This window comes from Taudactylus pleione, unplaced genomic scaffold (genome assembly GCF_031769625.1).
Source record: "Taudactylus pleione unplaced genomic scaffold, aTauple2 ptg000321l, whole genome shotgun sequence".
Classification (NCBI taxonomy): Eukaryota; Metazoa; Chordata; class Amphibia; order Anura; family Myobatrachidae; genus Taudactylus; species Taudactylus pleione.
The window spans coordinates 3,100,001-3,111,862 of NW_028284722.1; the positions used below are offsets into that span (position 1 = coordinate 3,100,001).

The window sequence follows — 11,862 nt, forward strand, 5'->3', positions numbered from 1 at the left end:
ATGATATAGATAGATAGATAGATATGAGATAGATAGATAGATCGATATGAGATAAATGGATAGATAGATAGGTAGATAGATAGATATGAGATAGATAGACAGAAAGATAGGAGATATATAGATAGATAGAAAGATTGATAGATATGAGATAGATAGATAGAAAGATAGATAGAAATATATGAGATAGACAGATCAATATGAGATAGATTATTAGATAGATATGACATAGATAGACAGAAAAATAGGAGATAGATAGAAAGATTGATAGATATGAGATAGATAGATAGATAGATAGATAGATAGATAGATAGATAGATAGATAGATAGATAGATATAAAGATTGATATGAGATAGATTTGAGAGAAATAGAAAGATATGAGAAAGATAGATAGATAGATATGAAATAGATATATATGAGATAAATAGATTGATATGAGTTAGATAGCTAGATAGATAATTAGATAGATAGATAGATAGATAGATATGATATAAAAAGATAGAAAGATAGATATGAGATAGATAGATAGATATTAGATAGATAGATAGATAGATAGATCAATATGAGATAGATAGATAGAAAGATAAATAGACATGAGATAGATAGACAGAAAGATATGATATAGTTAGAAAGATTGATAGATATGAGGTAGATTGATAGATAGACAGATAGATAGATAGATAGATAGATAATGAGATAGATATGAGAGAAATAGAAATATATGAGATATATATATATATATATATATATATATATGAAATAGATATATATTAGATAAATAGATTTATATGAGATAGATAGATAGATAGATAAATATATATTATATACATAGATAGATATAAAGATATGACATAGATATATATGAGATAGATAGATAGATAGATAGATAGATAGATAGATAGATAGATCAATATGAGATAAATAGATAGATAAATATATAGATATGAGATAGAAAGATAAATAGATATGAGATAGATAGATAGATAGATAGATAAATAGATAGATATATATGATATAAATAGATAGCTAGATAGATATGATGTAAATAGAGAGATAGAAATATAGATATGAGATAGATAGATAGATAGATATATAGATAGATAGATATAAGATAGATAGATATGAGATAGATAGATAGATATTAGATTGATAGATAGATAGATATGAGATAGATATATATGAGATAGATAGATAGATAGATATTAGATAGATAGATATATAGATAGATAGATATATAATAGATAGATATGAGATAGATAGATAGATAGATAGATAGATAGATAGATATTAGATAGATAGATAGATAGATACATAGATAGATATGAGATAGATAGATATGAGATAGATAGATAGATTTTAGATAGATAGATATATAGATAGATAGAAATGAGATAGATAGATAGATATTAGATAGATAGATAAATATTAGATAGATAGATAGATAGATAGATAGATAGATAGATAGATAGATAGACAGATCAATATGAGCTAGATAGATAGATATATAGATAGATATGAGATAGATAGACAGAAATATATCAGATAGATAGATAGAAAGATTGATAGATATGATATAAATAGATAGATAGATAGATAGATATGAGATAGATAGATATGAGAGATATAGAAAGATATGAGATAGATAGATATATATGAAATAGATATATATTAGATTAATAGATTTATATGATATAGATAGATAGATATATAAATAGATATGATATAAATAGATAGATATATATGATAGATAGATAGAAATGAGATAGGTAGATAGATAGATAGATCGATAGCAGATAGATAGATAGATAGATTGATAGATCAATATGAGATAAATAGATAGATAGATATGAGATAGATAGACAGAAAAATAGGAGATAGATAGATAGATAGATAGATAGATAGATAGATAGATAGATAGATTAATAGATATATATGAAATAGATATATATGAGATAAATAGATAGATAAATAGATAAATATGAGATAGAAATATAGATAGATAGATAGATAGAAAGATTGATAGATATGAGATAGATAGATAGATATGAGATAGAGAGATTTGAGAGAAATAGAAAGATATGAGAAATATAGATAGATAGATAGATAGATAGATAGATAGAGAGATAGATAGATAGATTGAAAGATATATATGAAATTGATATATATGAGATAAATAGATTTATATGAGTTAGATACATAAATAGATAGAGAGATAGATATGACATAAAAAGATAGATAGATAGATATGATATAAATAGATAGAAAAATAGATATTAGATATATAAAAATAGATAGATAGATAGATAGATATGAGATAGATAGATATGAGATAGATAGTTATGAGATAGATAGATAGATAGATATGAGATAGATAGACAGAAAGATATGAGATAGTTAGATAGAAAGATTGATAGATATGAGATAGATAGACAGATAGATAGAAAGATAGATAGATAGTTATGAGATATATATGAAATAGATATGTATTAGACATATGTATTAGACCTCAAAACCAAGCGATTTCATAATTCAGCAAGCCATCATTTAAAATAATTTGTGTTACAGGGTTTCCCATAAAGAAATGTTAGTTATAAATAGTCAAACGGCGATCTTTTAAGTTCAACTTCCGCCCTTTGTGAACTGGCCTCTGCCCTTAATTGGAGCGTCACATCCGTTCCCGGCAGCTGTGTTAAACCATAGCGCGCGATCAAGCACTTCCGTTTTCTTCCTCGTGTTCCGAACTGGGCACGTCACTTCCGCCCGCCGTGTGTTGACGTGTTCGGAGGTGAGCCGTGTCACTTCCACCAACCCTTCTGTCGTTTCGCTCCAGGACGCGGCACATCACTTCCGTCCTTACTTAATAGATGTGTTGAGCTCTTCCGCCCCATTGTTTTCTCCGGACTTAATGCTTCCGCCCTTCTTGTCTATAGAATTAGTATGTTTTTTGCCCAAGTATGAATAATGAGTAGGTGGTGTCTTCCATATTATCTGAAACTAAAATAATAAAGGATAAGCATTCCATTTAAGGAGGGTAATCTGTTTTGATGCTGGATATATAGGTTAGATCATTAAATGATTAGTCTAAGTATAACATTCTCCTTAGGCATAGATATATATTAGAATAATAATATATTAATAGTTTGATCTAAAAACACTATGAATATGTACTGAATTGTTTTATGTATATAATTATATTGGATATTGTTTAGATATTTATTCCAAAAAGGAATTTCTTTAAAAGTTCAACCAAGAGGAGCAGAAATTCAGGGATATAATAAGTTGTGAAATGTTCTTAAGGTATGGGGATCATTCTTTCACTCTTTTCCTTGAAGAAGAGGTTCCAAAGACTCTGAAAATTTCTTGGATTTTCATATTGATCCGACTCAGACAAACGACCTCTTTTCATCCAGTTAGATAGTTACAATCGGTTTTAAGATGTACTTGAAGTATGGGGATCATTCTTTTACTCTTTTTCTTGAAGGGGAGGTTCCAAAGACTCTAAGGATTTCTTGGATAATCATATAAGTCAAACCCAAGATCCACCTCTTTCCATTCAATTGGGTAGTTAGAATTGTAAAGTTCTGATATCATTAATCACTCCTTGGCCTTAAGGCTTGCAATTGTGAATATGCTATAATTCCCTTTTTAGGCATTATCATTCTCTAGCCTGGTTATATTCCAAACCGCCGGCTGAATTTGCAGCACCAGGTATTCTCAATGGGTTACCTTCCTTGGTACTAACCTGGCCCAATCATGCTTTGCTTCCAAGATCGGACGAGATTGGGCTCACACATGATGGTATGGCAGCAAATACATATTTCGATGGTCCATAATGCCAGATATTCTACCAAACCTGGACTTCCCTCAGAAGATGAACCTTCAGGGTACTACTCAGGCCCCTCCATAACCTGGGGGTTTATTGGTAGATAGGAATGGAGCATATCACAAGAAAGGAGCAATTTCGTAGTATTCATTGAAGCCTTTAGGTGCCAGTGTGTCCAGTTCAAACAGCCAGAACATCTCTCTTCTTGATAGCAGATTGCCCAAATCCCCACCTCTTTCTCCCAGAGTAACGTGTTCTATTGCCTTGAAGGTGATATCTTCGGGATCCGAATTATGTTTTATTGAGAAGTGTTTGGAGACTGCATGTCCTTCAACTCTGTTTCTAATGTTCCTAATGTGCTCCTGAATTCTGATTTTTATCTATATAGATAGATAGATATAAGATAGATAGATATGAGATAGATAGATAGATATTAGATTGATAGATAGATAGATATGAGATAGATAGATATGAGATAGATAGATAGATAGATAGATATTAGATAGATAGATATATAGATAGATAGATATATAATAGATAGATATGAGATAGATAGATAGATAGATAGATAGATATTAGATAGATAGATAGATAGATAGATAGATAGATAGATAGATAGATATGAGATAGATAGATATGAGATAGATAGATAGATTTTAGATAGATAGATATATAGATATATAGAAATGAGATAGATAGATATTAGATAGATAGATAAATATTAGATAGATAGATAGATAGACAGATCAATATGAGCTAGATAGATAGATATATAGATAGATATGAGATAGATAGACAGAAATATATCAGATAGATAGATAGAAAGATTGATAGATATGATATAAATAGATAGATAGATAGATAGATATGAGATAGATAGATATGAGAGATATAGAAAGATATGAGATAGATAGATAGATAGATATGAGATAGAGAGATTTGAGAGAAATAGAAATATATGAGAAATATAGACAGATAGATAGATAGATAGATAGATAGATAGATAGATAGATAGAGAGATAGATAGATAGATTGAAAGATATATATGAAATAGATATATATGAGATAAATAGATTTATATGAGTTAGATACATAAATAGATAGAGAGATAGATATGACATAAAAAGATAGATAGATAGATATGATATAAATAGATAGAAAAATAGATATTAGATATATAAAAATAGATAGATAGATAGATAGATAGATATGAGATAGATAGATATGAGATAGATAGTTATGAGATAGATAGATAGATAGATAGATAGATAGATAGATAGATATGAGATAGATAGAAAGAAAGATATGAGATAGTTAGATAGAAAGATTGATAGATATGAGATAGATAGACAGATAGATAGAAAGATAGATAGATAGTTATGAGATATATATGAAATAGATATGTATTAGACAAATAGATTTATATGAGATAGATAGATAGATAGATAGATAGATAGATATGATATAGATAGATAGATAGATATGAGATAGATAGATAGATCGATATGAGATAAATGGATAGATAGATAGGTAGATAGATAGATATGAGATAGATAGACAGAAAGATAGGAGATATATAGATAGATAGAAAGATTGATAGATATGAGATAGATAGATAGAAAGATAGATAGAAATATATGAGATAGACAGATCAATATGAGATAGATTATTAGATAGATATGACATAGATAGACAGAAAAATAGGAGATAGATAGAAAGATTGATAGATATGAGATAGATAGATAGATAGATAGATAGATAGATAGATATAAAGATTGATATGAGATAGATTTGAGAGAAATAGAAAGATATGAGAAAGATAGATAGATAGATATGAAATAGATATATATGAGATAAATAGATTGATATGAGTTAGATAGCTAGATAGATAATTAGATAGATAGATAGATAGATAGATATGATATAAAAAGATAGAAAGATAGATATGAGATAGATAGATAGATATTAGATAGATAGATAGATAGATAGATAGATCAATATGAGATAGATAGATAGAAAGATAAATAGACATGAGATAGATAGACAGAAAGATATGATATAGATAGAAAGATTGATAGATATGAGGTAGATTGATAGATAGACAGATAGATAGATAGATAGATAGATAGATAGATAGATATTAGATAGATAGATAGATAGATAGATAGATAGATAGATAGATAGATATGAGATAGATAGATATGAGATAGATAGATAGATTTTAGATAGATAGATATATAGATATATAGAAATGAGATAGATAGATATTAGATAGATAGATAAATATTAGATAGATAGATAGATAGACAGATCAATATGAGCTAGATAGATAGATATATAGATAGATATGAGATAGATAGACAGAAATATATCAGATAGATAGATAGAAAGATTGATAGATATGATATAAATAGATAGATAGATAGATAGATATGAGATAGATAGATATGAGAGATATAGAAAGATATGAGATAGATAGATAGATAGATATGAGATAGAGAGATTTGAGAGAAATAGAAATATATGAGAAATATAGACAGATAGATAGATAGATAGATAGATAGATAGATAGATAGATAGATAGATAGATAGAGAGATAGATAGATAGATTGAAAGATATATATGAAATAGATATATATGAGATAAATAGATTTATATGAGTTAGATACATAAATAGATAGAGAGATAGATATGACATAAAAAGATAGATAGATAGATATGATATAAATAGATAGAAAAATAGATATTAGATATATAAAAATAGATAGATAGATAGATAGATAGATATGAGATAGATAGATATGAGATAGATAGTTATGAGATAGATAGATAGATAGATAGATAGATAGATAGATATGAGATAGATAGAAAGAAAGATATGAGATAGTTAGATAGAAAGATTGATAGATATGAGATAGATAGACAGATAGATAGAAAGATAGATAGATAGTTATGAGATATATATGAAATAGATATGTATTAGACAAATAGATTTATATGAGATAGATAGATAGATAGATAGATAGATATGATATAGATAGATAGATAGATATGAGATAGATAGATAGATCGATATGAGATAAATGGATAGATAGATAGGTAGATAGATAGATATGAGATAGATAGACAGAAAGATAGGAGATATATAGATAGATAGAAAGATTGATAGATATGAGATAGATAGATAGAAAGATAGATAGAAATATATGAGATAGACAGATCAATATGAGATAGATTATTAGATAGATATGACATAGATAGACAGAAAAATAGGAGATAGATAGAAAGATTGATAGATATGAGATAGATAGATAGATAGATAGATAGATATAAAGATTGATATGAGATAGATTTGAGAGAAATAGAAAGATATGAGAAAGATAGATAGATAGATATGAAATAGATATATATGAGATAAATAGATTGATATGAGTTAGATAGCTAGATAGATAATTAGATAGATAGATAGATAGATATGATATAAAAAGATAGAAAGATAGATATGAGATAGATAGATAGATATTAGATAGATAGATAGATAGATAGATCAATATGAGATAGATAGATAGAAAGATAAATAGACATGAGATAGATAGACAGAAAGATATGATATAGATAGAAAGATTGATAGATATGAGGTAGATTGATAGATAGACAGATAGATAGATAGATAGATAGATAGATAGATAATGAGATAGATATGAGAGAAATAGAAATATATGAGATATATATATATATATATATATATATATATATATATATGAAATAGATATATATTAGATAAATAGATTTATATGAGATAGATAGATAGATAGATAAATATATATTATATACATAGATAGATATAAAGATATGACATAGATATATATGAGATAGATAGATAGATAGATAGATAGATAGATCAATATGAGATAAATAGATAGATAAATATATAGATATGAGATAGAAAGATAAACAGATATGAGATAGATAGATAGATAGATAAATAGATAGATATATATGATATAAATAGATAGCTAGATAGATATGATGTAAATAGAGAGATAGAAATATTGATATGAGATAGATAGATAGATAGATATATAGATAGATAGATATAAGATAGATAGATATGAGATAGATAGATAGATATTAGATTGATAGATAGATAGATATGAGATAGATAGATATGAGATAGATAGATAGATAGATAGATAGATAGATAGATATTAGATAGATAGATATATAGATAGATATATATGATATAAATAGATAGCTAGATAGATATGATGTAAATAGAGAGATAGAAATATTGATATGAGATAGATAGATAGATAGATATATAGATAGATAGATATAAGATAGATAGATATGAGATAGATAGATAGATATTAGATTGATAGATAGATAGATATGAGATAGATAGATATGAGATAGATAGATAGATAGATAGATAGATAGATATTAGATAGATAGATATATAGATAGATAGATATATAATAGATAGATATGAGATAGATAGATAGATAGATAGATAGATATTAGATAGATAGATAGATAGATACATAGATAGATATGAGATAGATAGATATGAGATAGATAGATAGATTTTAGATAGATAGATATATAGATAGATAGAAATGAGATAGATAGATATTAGATAGATAGATAAATATTAGATAGATAGATAGATAGATAGATAGACAGATCAATATGAGCTAGATAGATAGATATATAGATAGATTGAGATAGATAGACAGAAATATATCAGATAGATAGATAGAAAGATTGATAGATATGATATAAATAGATAGATAGATAGATAGATATGAGATAGATAGATATGAGAGATATAGAAAGATATGAGATAGATAGATATATATGAAATAGATATATATTAGATTAATAGATTTATATGATATAGATAGATAGATATATAAATAGATATGATATAAATAGATAGATATATATGATAGATAGATAGAAATGAGATAGGTAGATAGATAGATAGATCGATAGCAGATAGATAGATAGATAGATAGATAGATAGATTGATAGATCAATATGAGATAAATAGATAGATAGATATGAGATAGATAGACAGAAAAATAGGAGATAGATAGATAGATAGATAGATAGATTAATAGATATATATGAAATAGATATATATGAGATAAATAGATAGATAAATAGATAAATATGAGATAGAAATATAGATAGATAGATAGATAGATAGAAAGATTGATAGATATGAGATAGATAGATAGATATGAGATAGAGAGATTTGAGAGAAATAGAAAGATATGAGAAATATAGATAGATAGATAGATAGATAGATAGATAGAGAGATAGATAGATAGATTGAAAGATATATATGAAATTGATATATATGAGATAAATAGATTTATATGAGTTAGATACATAAATAGATAGAGAGATAGATATGACATAAAAAGATAGATAGATAGATATGATATAAATAGATAGAAAAATAGATATTAGATATATAAAAATAGATAGATAGATAGATAGATATGAGATAGATAGATATGAGATAGATAGTTATGAGATAGATAGATAGATAGATATGAGATAGATAGACAGAAAGATATGAGATAGTTAGATAGAAAGATTGATAGATATGAGATAGATAGACAGATAGATAGAAAGATAGATAGATAGTTATGAGATATATATGAAATAGATATGTATTAGACATATGTATTAGACCTCAAAACCAAGCGATTTCATAATTCAGCAAGCCATCATTTAAAATAATTTGTGTTACAGGGTTTCCCATAAAGAAATGTTAGTTATAAATAGTCAAACGGCGATCTTTTAAGTTCAACTTCCGCCCTTTGTGAACTGGCCTCTGCCCTTAATTGGAGCGTCACATCCGTTCCCGGCAGCTGTGTTAAACCATAGCGCGCGATCAAGCACTTCCGTTTTCTTCCTCGTGTTCCGAACTGGGCACGTCACTTCCGCCCGCCGTGTGTTGACGTGTTCGGAGGTGAGCCGTGTCACTTCCACCAACCCTTCTGTCGTTTCGCTCCAGGACGCGGCACATCACTTCCGTCCTTACTTAATAGATGTGTTGAGCTCTTCCGCCCCATTGTTTTCTCCGGACTTAATGCTTCCGCCCTTCTTGTCTATAGAATTAGTATGTTTTTTGCCCAAGTATGAATAATGAGTAGGTGGTGTCTTCCATATTATCTGAAACTAAAATAATAAAGGATAAGCATTCCATTTAAGGAGGGTAATCTGTTTTGATGCTGGATATATAGGTTAGATCATTAAATGATTAGTCTAAGTATAACATTCTCCTTAGGCATAGATATATATTAGAATAATAATATATTAATAGTTTGATCTAAAAACACTATGAATATGTACTGAATTGTTTTATGTATATAATTATATTGGATATTGTTTAGATATTTATTCCAAAAAGGAATTTCTTTAAAAGTTCAACCAAGAGGAGCAGAAATTCAGGGATATAATAAGTTGTGAAATGTTCTTAAGGTATGGGGATCATTCTTTCACTCTTTTCCTTGAAGAAGAGGTTCCAAAGACTCTGAAAATTTCTTGGATTTTCATATTGATCCGACTCAGACAAACGACCTCTTTTCATCCAGTTAGATAGTTACAATCGGTTTTAAGATGTACTTGAAGTATGGGGATCATTCTTTTACTCTTTTTCTTGAAGGGGAGGTTCCAAGGACTCTAAGGATTTCTTGGATAATCATATAAGTCAAACCCAAGATCCACCTCTTTCCATTCAATTGGGTAGTTAGAATTGTAAAGTTCTGATATCATTAATCACTCCTTGGCCTTAAGGCTTGCAATTGTGAATATGCTATAATTCCCTTTTTAGGCATTATCATTCTCTAGCCTGGTTATATTCCAAACCGCCGGCTGAATTTGCAGCACCAGGTATTCTCAATGGGTTACCTTCCTTGGTACTAACCTGGCCCAATCATGCTTTGCTTCCAAGATCGGACGAGATTGGGCTCACACATGATGGTATGGCAGCAAATACATATTTCGATGGTCCATAATGCCAGATATTCTACCAAACCTGGACTTCCCTCAGAAGATGAACCTTCAGGGTACTACTCAGGCCCCTCCATAACCTGGGGGTATATTGGTAGATAGGAATGGAGCATATCACAAGAAAGGAGCAATTTCGTAGTATTCATTGAAGCCTTTAGGTGCCAGTGTGTCCAGTTCAAACAGCCAGAACATCTCTCTTCTTGATAGCAGATTGCCCAAATCCCCACCTCTTTCTCCCAGAGTAACGTGTTCTATTGCCTTGAAGGTGATATCTTCGGGATCCGAATTATGTTTTATTGAGAAGTGTTTGGAGACTGCATGTCCTTCAACTCTGTTTCTAATGTTCCTAATGTGCTCCTGAATTCTGATTTTTATCTATATAGATAGATAGATATAAGATAGATAGATATGAGATAGATAGATAGATATTAGATTGATAGATAGATAGATATGAGATAGATAGATATGAGATAGATAGATAGATAGATAGATAGATAGATATTAGATAGATAGATATATAGATAGATAGATATATAATAGATAGATATGAGATAGATAGATAGATAGATAGATAGATAGATAGATATTAGATAGATAGATAGATAGATATGAGATAGATAGATATGAGATAGATAGATAGGTTTTACGATAGATAGATATATAGATATATAGAAATGAGATAGATAGATATTAGATAGATAGATAAATATTAGATAGATAGATAGATAGACAGATCAATATGAGCTAGATAGATAGATATATAGATAGATATGAGATAGATAGACAGAAATATATCAGATAGATAGATAGAAAGATTGATAGATATGATATAAATAGATAGATAGATAGATATGAGATAGATAGATATGAGAGATATAGAAAGATATGAGATAGATAGATATATATGAAATAGATATATATTAGATTAATAGATTTATATGATATAGATAGATAGATATATAAATAGATATGATATAAATAGATAGATATATATGATAGATAGATAGAA

The 11,862-nt window shown here is 27.9% G+C and overlaps 2 pseudogenes; both read right to left on the bottom strand.

Moving 5' to 3' along the window:
• Positions 1–3,691: 3,691 nt before the first annotated feature.
• On the bottom strand, positions 3,692–3,810 carry LOC148509523 (5S ribosomal RNA; annotated as a pseudogene).
• A 6,908-nt stretch (positions 3,811–10,718) lies between these two features.
• LOC148509524 (5S ribosomal RNA) lies at positions 10,719–10,837 on the bottom strand (annotated as a pseudogene).
• Positions 10,838–11,862: the final 1,025 nt, after the last annotated feature.